Source organism: Triturus cristatus, chromosome 11 (assembly GCF_964204655.1).
Source record: "Triturus cristatus chromosome 11, aTriCri1.1, whole genome shotgun sequence".
Classification (NCBI taxonomy): domain Eukaryota; kingdom Metazoa; phylum Chordata; class Amphibia; order Caudata; family Salamandridae; genus Triturus; species Triturus cristatus.
This window is the reverse complement of record NC_140594.1, coordinates 543,261,243-543,270,585: the sequence shown is the minus strand read 5'-3', so window position 1 is coordinate 543,270,585 and position 9,343 is coordinate 543,261,243.

Below are 9,343 nucleotides of genomic sequence, written 5' to 3'. Positions count from 1 at the left end.
AGATGTGCTGCATCAACAAAGGAAACAAGTCAAAGGATATATTTTTCTGCAGGCCCCTGTTGACCCCTAAATTCCAGGGCAGAGGTAATCCACAGGAGAATGGGTAGTGAGTGCCTCAGTACAACTAGAGGAGGCAGGGCAAAAAGAGTGGCAGGCTGGTCTGCTGCCCTTTTACTGCAAAGTCTTGAAAGTAGAACAGACTAGAAGTATTCAATGTGAATGCTAGATGGCCACTTGTGTTTCATCTTTATCTAGCATGCACAGTGAGCGTACTTCTGAGAGTCAGTAATAAGAGCAGGTTGTGCTTTGAAACCATTAGGTAGGGCTGTTGAAGTACGCAGGTTAATAATTGAGCTAATGTTTCAATTGTTATCTATGCGTGTTGGCACTGACATTATTTTGGGATTAACAGGACTTATGGTGTAAAGGCAAAGGGAAAAACAGGTTTGCGTCTTCTTCTCACAACCTTGAGTCCGGCATGAAATGTTGAGTAAGTATGAGGGGTAGTCCATTAACACATATACATTTTTTGTTGATATCAGTAACCTGTTCTGGCTCTATTATAAAAAGAGTTTAAAAACTAGAGGATACCTCTTAATTCACCATGAATGCAAGGGAATCACCACCCTTTGGCACTTCCTCCATTTCAAAACATGATAAATCCCACTGAAAGTCTCAATTGTGTCTGCCCTGAAAAAAGTACTCGGCCCAGCTCAGAATCAACACCACTCTGTATCTCCATTGATTTCACTGGATTTGTAACCCAAAATAAAGAAATGACACCCTTGGACACTCTAAAAGTAGAGGTATGCTACAGAAACCATTGTGCATACAATAATATACAAAGTTAACATACAGAAAATAATATATACAATAAAACATCTCTTGTATATGTTTGTTGACAAAATGGCCATTAAAAAATATATATTCATGTATGTGAAAGGGTCTCTGTGTTTCCTCATTGTTATTTGTAGTGTACCATGCCATGCCATATCCCTTTTGTCTGTATTTCTGACATTTTATAAGTAGAATTGCTGGGTTCAGTTGCCAACAGAGTAACATTTATTTCCTGCTAGAAAACACGAACATCCAAAACAAAAATCAATATTGCATTTGTTCACTAAAAAATGGAGTAGAAGAACCAAAGAACTTTGTGCAGGTTGTAATGGAGTCAAGAGAAAAAAATAGTTGTCTGATGCTGCTCTATCAAGCAGTGAAGGCATCTCCCTGTGCTGATGATAATTTTGCCTTTGTTGACATTAGTGATATTTCATCACATGCTGACAGTGCTGAGTGTTCATTTCCCACTGAGGTTGAAGATTCATCTTCCTATGTTGGCATCTTAAAACTTAAGTCTGTGGCTGGCCTTGCTGACTGTTCATCATCCTTTGATGACCATACAGCCAGCTCTTTTTTGGAGAGTGACACAATAGAGGTACCTCAAATCAGAGAAGCTAGTCAAACACAAACATCAAAATCCCACCCAGAAAGCGAACTCTTGGCATATGAATTTTCACTGAATCATTCTAGTGACCCAGTGCAAGCAAAACTTCAAACATTCCCCTTAACAGCATGTCTTAGTTTTAATGGAGATTTCAAAACCCAAGCTTGGAGGCTGTATTCAGTCCTTAAAGATGCTGTTTATTGTTTTGCATGCAGGCATTTTATTGCTGTTACTGTGGGAAGAGGACCGTGTGAACCTGGCAATGTTGCATTTGTTGATATTAGCTTCAGTAAGTGGGAAAAGCTTACTTGTTCTTTGTCCAAACATTCACAGTGAGAGAAGCATAAATAATCAGTTATTGCTTGGACCAACTTCATAACATTACAGCAACCTACGAACCATCAACAGTCTGTTTCTTCCATACTAGTAAGAGGTGCAGGTGGTAAATTGAGGCGAATAGACAACATGAGGAGCAGCTGCTTAAGATAGTATGTTTCTTAGGTTGTCAAGTGGTTGCATTCTATGCCACTGACTAAACTGAGGATTCTCACAATAGGGGAAATGTAATTGAATTGTTAGAGATGATTTCCTATGAAGATGAGATGTTAAAAGCAACATGTCCAGGAGGTATGGGCACTATATCTCTCCTGTTCACCAAAATGACATGACATGGCATCTGTAGTGGCAGTGCTGGTCCGTGAGCGCATTGTCAAAACGTGACAAAATATTTTGCGTTGCTAGCTGATGAAACCAAAAATGTTTCAACTAATGAGCAGCTGAGCTTATTATCTGCATTGTTGATGGTAAAGGAAATGTTCGGGAGAATGAACTAGGGTGTTAACATATGGAGAAGTTAGATGCCTCCAGGCTTGCTGCAGCCATTGTTTAAGCAGTACAGAAAGCTGGACTTGATTAGAAGAAATGTGTTGCACACTGCTATAATGGAGCATCCATTTTGAGGGGCTGTTTTAATGGTATCCAAGCAAAAATTAAAAAGATTGCACCACAAGAAATTTATATACACTGCCATGCCCATTGCCTAGACCTTGTGTTAGTGCAAACAGTAACTAGCATGCAACCAGTAAACACTTGTTTTCAACATTACAGGCAGTTTATGTTTTTCTTTTGCAAAGTTCACAGAGGCATGAGCTCTTTGTGAAAGTTCAGAAAAAGAGTAATCCGTATGTAGTGGAGCTGGAAAGACTCTCAGGTATGAAGTGGTTTTACTGGTACTCCTGTTTAAATAAATAGAGATGTGATTTGATTCTATGATCATTGTCCTCCATGTAATAAAATCCCAACAACATGACAAGGAGGCTAGTTCAGAAGCCACAGGAATTCCTGAGGACATTGAAAACTGTGGCTTTTTACTTACATCGCAGTGTATGGAGCTCATTCTCCAAATGATTTACAGTATATCCCAAGAACTACAGAGAAAAGACTTAACTTGCAGAAAGCATGTGACCTCGGTAAGTCAACGAGAAGTGATTTAGTGAAACTCCCTCAAGATAATCAGTAGACCGAATTGTTAAGTCAGGCTAAGGACTTAGCAGAGTATCGTGGAATTGAGATTCAGAAAGAAATCAATCTAAGTGCTCTACTTTTAATAGACACCATAACTTGAGTAACAACTTTACAGATTATTTTGTCAGTACCTTCGTAGGGAAAAGATCGAGCAATTTTGATGTCTCAGAAAGTCAAACTCCACTTTCTAAGTGCTTAAAACCGGAAGTTTATTTCTCTACTTTGGACATATACAGACAACACAGGTCTCGTCTGCTGTCAGAATGTTCAGACCAAACGCTGGACATTTTTGGGACTTTTCCTCTGCACTAGTTAGTGTTGACAAAGATCCAGAGGCTGCAGTAGACCTAAGTCTTCTTCAATCTAAACTGGAAACTGCAAAATGTATCTTTCAGACAAGAATGTACCAGTTAATCACTTTATCAGGCAGTAGCTCATCTATCCACCAGGAGACTTTTCTCGGGTTTTGGATCTTTTAAATCTAGCTTTTACATTACCTACTACTATGGCTTCAAATGAGAGATTCTTCTCCTGTATGTAAAGGCAAAAATATTATTTTCGCATTAAAGTTGGAGATGGGACTCAGTGGTTTGACGATAATGGCTTGTGAACCTAATGAGGTTAAGCAGCTAAATTTGAATGAAGTCATTTGCAGATTTGCTGACTTGCACCACAGCAGGTCTCTTCTGAAAATATTTTCTGGTCCTCTCAGCAAGAGCCTGTCTATTGACAGCATAAGTCAAACAAACATTAAGTTCTGCTCATGTGTCGGAATGTATATTACATACAGAGAGGTCTACTGATAGAATGGAAGGAAAGTAACCATTTACATTAAGATTGGATACTTATAAAAACTCATCTAGCATTTAATTTTTGATAGATGCATACATTTATTTCATGTACACAAAGATAAAACTCAGACATAATTGGACCAAGGGCTCTCCTTCTCTGTCATTGAGCCCTGCTTATATAAAAGATAAGGATAAAAGGACCACATGTGACAGATAAAAGAATCATATTGCACCATGTCATACATTCCCAAGCTTGAGTATTCATATGAAAACAGTTGCTCTTCAAACAACAGATATTCAGCCCAGACCCACTTAAATATGTTTGTTTCTTATCTGCATAAAACTGACGCTGCCTAATGCTACATGTGGCCATGCTACCTCCTAAAGCTATATGCTTTTCGACCTACACCCAAGGATATCAGTTGTAATTTTCCTAACTGACGCTGCCTGACATCTGCCACATTTTTCTTAGACTTGTTTGCTATGTTCCTCTGTTCATATTTAACTATACAGAAACAATTATAGTTATTCACACCGTCCCCATGTATTTTTCATGTACTCATATTCTTGCCTCACCCTCACCTTATAGGTGGAACCATGGCTTTCTCAAATGTACCTTTGGTATTCTCAGGTGCAATTGTACCCTGATGTCCATCAATGCTTTCACTGCTCATTTAATTGTCAAATGTGTCTCTCCTACAATGTTCATTTCCTCTGGTCTGAGAGGGGTTTGTTACTGATTTGTTACAGAAAAGACTCACTAAATTAGCCTATATGATATATATTATCTATTTCAATATGCAAGCACCTTCCATCTCCCAAACAGTTTCTTTGCCATATGGGTGCATATTATCTTTCAGCTCTCTTAATTTCCCTGCTATAGTTATGATATTGATATTGTTTTCAAAAATATAGATGCAGCATTCTCCTCCTATCTTTGCCCATACCTTATCACGGACATAATATCAATGCAAACAAGTTTGAAACACAACAATATCGGAAATTAAATAAGAATAAGAAAAATGATGAATTCCTATACTTCAATAGGAAAACCAAAAATATCTAGAACACACATATCTATTTTGAAAACAAACATATTGGATTCGTGAAAACAAATATATTGTTTCCTTTAAATAAACATGTAATATATGAAAAATATAAATTTACACCATATCAAGTGCAATATTATTGCCAAATATTTCAATATTAATTAATAAATATGTAAAAAACGTTTTACATAGAACAATCACTTCGGATACACCCAACATATTACATACACATATTTAAATTAAATAATAATATATTACTTCAACAAAATATTTACCATTCACCCCAATAAATGAAATCACTAAATTATTAACAATACAATGCTCCCAACAAATATCATTAACTGCAAACATTTAATTACCAACCTAAATATGAATAAATATACACACACACAAACATATATATGTTTGCATATATATTTATATTAAAAACTATATATCATACATCAAAAATAAAACCTAAATTAGCATTCATCATAGATAAGATAAAAAAAATAAAACTTAAACTAAACAAACCAATAACCCAACTAATTAAATAAAACTATAAACAACTTTACCCTATAAAATCAACAAACAACTAAATAAACAATCAGAAAAAGGCCTACCCTGGGCGTAGTTCGCGTAGTCTCGCTACGTGAAGCTACATGAAGATGTTCTTGCACTACGCGAGCTACGCATAGCTTCACGAGCGTGCGTAGTTGCTTGGGGCGCCCGTTCGCTATGCGTTTTTCTTGTTCGGGAGCGCGTTGTGCGTGTTCGGGGTGCTGTTTGCATGCTCAGGGAATAATATCTTGCGGACTTACCCATGTGTTCGCCAAAGGGCGCGGCCATCTTGTTTTTCAATTGTCCAACCCGCTCGCGATGCCTTATTTCCTGTATGTCATGTTCGGGAGCGCATTTTACTTGTTCGCGATGATTATTGCGTGTTCGCGAGAAATATCGCATGAACCTACCCACACGGTTGCGAATGGGCACGGCCATCTTGTTTTTCACTCTATGCTATGGTTCTGGGCCTACTTTTCTATCCTCCCTTATTCTTTGGAATCCTTAGTTTTTTACACAGTTTTTCTGACTTTTTTTACTTATCATCTATCTCTCTCTGTCCCTAAGTTTATATTTTGCATTTTATTTCTACTTTTACCATGTTTTTTAATTTTATATTACTTCTTTCTTTAAGCTACTACTTTTTCCCCCTATCTTTCTTTTTTCCCTTCTAACTTTTCCTTTCCGCCTCCCACCCACCCCAGAACCATGGCCAAGGGCACTGCCACTAACGGCTCAAAGGGCAAGGCGCCTGCGCCCAAGAGCCACCTGCCTTGCGGCAGAATGCGCCTTGCAAGGGTGCAGGCCCGGCAGCTTTTTGATGAGGCGGAGGTGGCCGCCCTTGTTTTTTTATCCAGCGCCCTTGACCGCGGCAGCAGACGGCAGGCCCGGCTCCGGGTACGCTACCCAGGAGCGTCACTCTCGGTGGGTGAATGTGCGCTGGGCAGTGTTTCAGTGCTCAGGGGTCCGGCGCACCCATAACCAGCTGGCCCACCGGTGGTCTGACATCCTGGACCGGGAGCAGGACCTGTTTGACCTGCTACGTGTTGAGGTCGTTGAGCTTGGTGAGTAACTTAGTATAAGTATTGTTGTGTATACATTTTTGATGAATAATAAGATTACTGCTGCTAACATTGCTGGTAAATTACATTTTAAAATCTTCTGTGATTGTAGGACCCGGGTGCTCGGCGCTACTCTTACTTGTTTGCAACTTTGTGCTAGCTTGGGCTAATTAAAGTAAGCGTTTATTTTAGAGAACTGAAGTTAGGTAATGCTATTGCTAGAGAGACTCTAGTCCTTCCATTGTCCTCCTGTGAAATAGTGGTGGATGGATACTAGGTTTAGTTAGTATTAGTTAATAATCTTTTTACGGTCTGCGTGATGCCTCCTCTGTCACTGAGTGCTGCTTACCCCAGTCCTCCGCAGAACCTTTTGTAGTTTGTTTAGTGAGTGGTAGGCTTAGCAGGGTCAGTCAGTAGCAGAACAAGATCAGATGCAACCAACCCACAATTTGGTGTATGCACAAATTTATGCATGAGTCCTCCATCTCATCTATGCATTTTTGATGGCTAAAAAAAATGGAAATGCAGACTTAGTGAACAATTGGCCCGTCTGGAATAGGTGGCCTAGGTCAGGTGGTACTTAGGCTTCGTTAGTATTTGGAATCAGAATGATTATGGAACACTGGAGTGTTCATTTATAAGTAGACAATCCGTGAATACAGCAAGCAGCCCAGTAGTCGATCCGTCAATTTTATTGCAATTGTTGTTTCCTAAAATGTTTTTTGACTTTTTTTTTTAAATGATTAATTTGTTTCACAGCACTTCTTAATGTTTGTCTATTTCTTTATTATATCTTATATGAACATCAGCACCACCCAGGGGCAGAAAAACAGGGTCCGAGTCGGCGGGAAAACAACAACCAGGAGAGGACCGCTTCTCTACCGAGGCTCCTGCTGCTGGACCCAGTAAGTCCTCCAGTGGTTAATATTAACAATTATTTTCCCCTATCTTTTACTACATCTTTTCCGAACTATTAATTATGGTTCCACTTTCTAATTCTATTTTTTACAAAAGCTTCTTTGACCTTGACTATTTGTTTCCAAATTCTGGTTATCCCTGCCTCTAAGTTCCTTGTAACTGCCTCTGCTATGACTCTCTGTACTACTACTGCTACTATTAATTTGTCTGTAGCTTAGCTTGCCCAGTTGGCCACTCTTTGTTGAAGGTTTTCTTTGGAATAAAACTCAGATTGACCAATAGCTCTAGCCACTGTGTCCTGTCCTTTGGGTTGTCCTCTTCTAGTCTTCTTAATCTTGAGACTTTGACAATTCCCACCAACAAAATGCCCAACCAGATATTTGACTAGTATTTTGGATCGGATAGTACATACTACTACTGTTGTAGGGATTCTGCAGAGCCACATACAGAACTATGCACAAGAAAATAGGATGTTGGTCAGTCAGAAGAACCCACAATCCCCTGACCGACTAGCTATAGTGTCTCATTAGGTCCCACTCCCGACCCCCCACACGAAGATACAGAAGGATGATGAGACAGACAACCCAGAACATAATAACACCCTTTTGCTCACTCACTTGTGTAAGTCCACCCCACCACACCAAATACCACAGAGTCTATGTGTAAGTTCAAAGTGTTTATTTTCAAATAAGTAACAAGCTCTGTACGTTGTTCTATGAAATTATTACTACAGCCAGATTTAACAGCTAAAAGCATAAGATTAAAACAGTAAACATTTACAAGTGCATGACAAGACAAAAGATCTGTGTGAATTCTGGAAGACCCCTCACCGTAGAAATACTGGTTACATCATGCATCATAAGCTCTGCAAATCTCTGGTTTGTAGAAGGGAATCTTCTGCCTATTATGAGAAAAATGGTGCGCGTTAGGTAGTATACTGAAATAATGCAAGCATTTCGCAGTCATGGCAAAAAGTGTAACATGTACATGTGATGGCTAACCAATACGGACTAACCGAACTCCATAACAAAGTGGCTTGTTTTTCGACCTCTTCACTTGTACGCAGCTGTCATGTGGCCTCAAAGGCGTCTACTGCACAACAAGCTGCGAAGTATAATATGCGCAAAAAGAGTAGTAGACATGATGAATCTAAAAGGGTTACATGGCTCAGGCTGGCTTTCCAAAGAGTAGAGTAGGACTAGATGACCCTAGGGACCATATAACACTACTAGTGTCTGTCTACTGACTCTACTCCCAATTTGGACTAGTGATGATGTATGTAACTTTTTTTTCAATCTTCCTAGTGAAAACTAATAAAATAGTGGGAGGTGTGCAGGCATCTAAAAATGTGTAATGTGTTTTTCTAGGCATACTACCAACCACCAGTGCCGGCGAGACCAGTGGCGATGGCGATGCAGCCATTCCGGTGGGGGCGGGAGACCAGGCGACACCTGCAGGAGCTACAGGGGGGGAGCCAGCAGCAGTGGCGGGCAGTGGTAAGTTATATTCATTACTTCTTGAAATTACTACTAGATGGAAGTATGTTCACTTCACTCACTGTACTGTGAGACTTATTAAGTTGCAGTGAACATTATACAATGGTTGAAGAAGACACCCTTTACTTAGCATTAGCAGTGTGAGTTGAGTAACCACTGACCTCTTCTATCTGACTCCAACTCAGCTGTGAAGGTTTTATGGAGAAGACTAAAACTCAGATCAGATGACCTTGATGGATGTGTTGAACAAAGAGGGAAAGAAGGGTGGAATGAGGAAGGACGGGTGAGATGTAATATGACTGGCAGAGAAGGATAAGTTGGAAGCATGCATAGGTGGCTGATAGGAATCAGATCAAATGCATGGGTTGTTGAAGGATGGGTGGAAGGTGAAAGAGGATGCCTGCCTGGGTGGGCGACACAGTATGGCTGGATACTAGATAGCAAGAATCATCAGCGGTGTTTGGTTCAAACTCAAAGCCAAGGCAAGCAAGGAAGGAGAAGACGCATGGGTGGTTGTTGG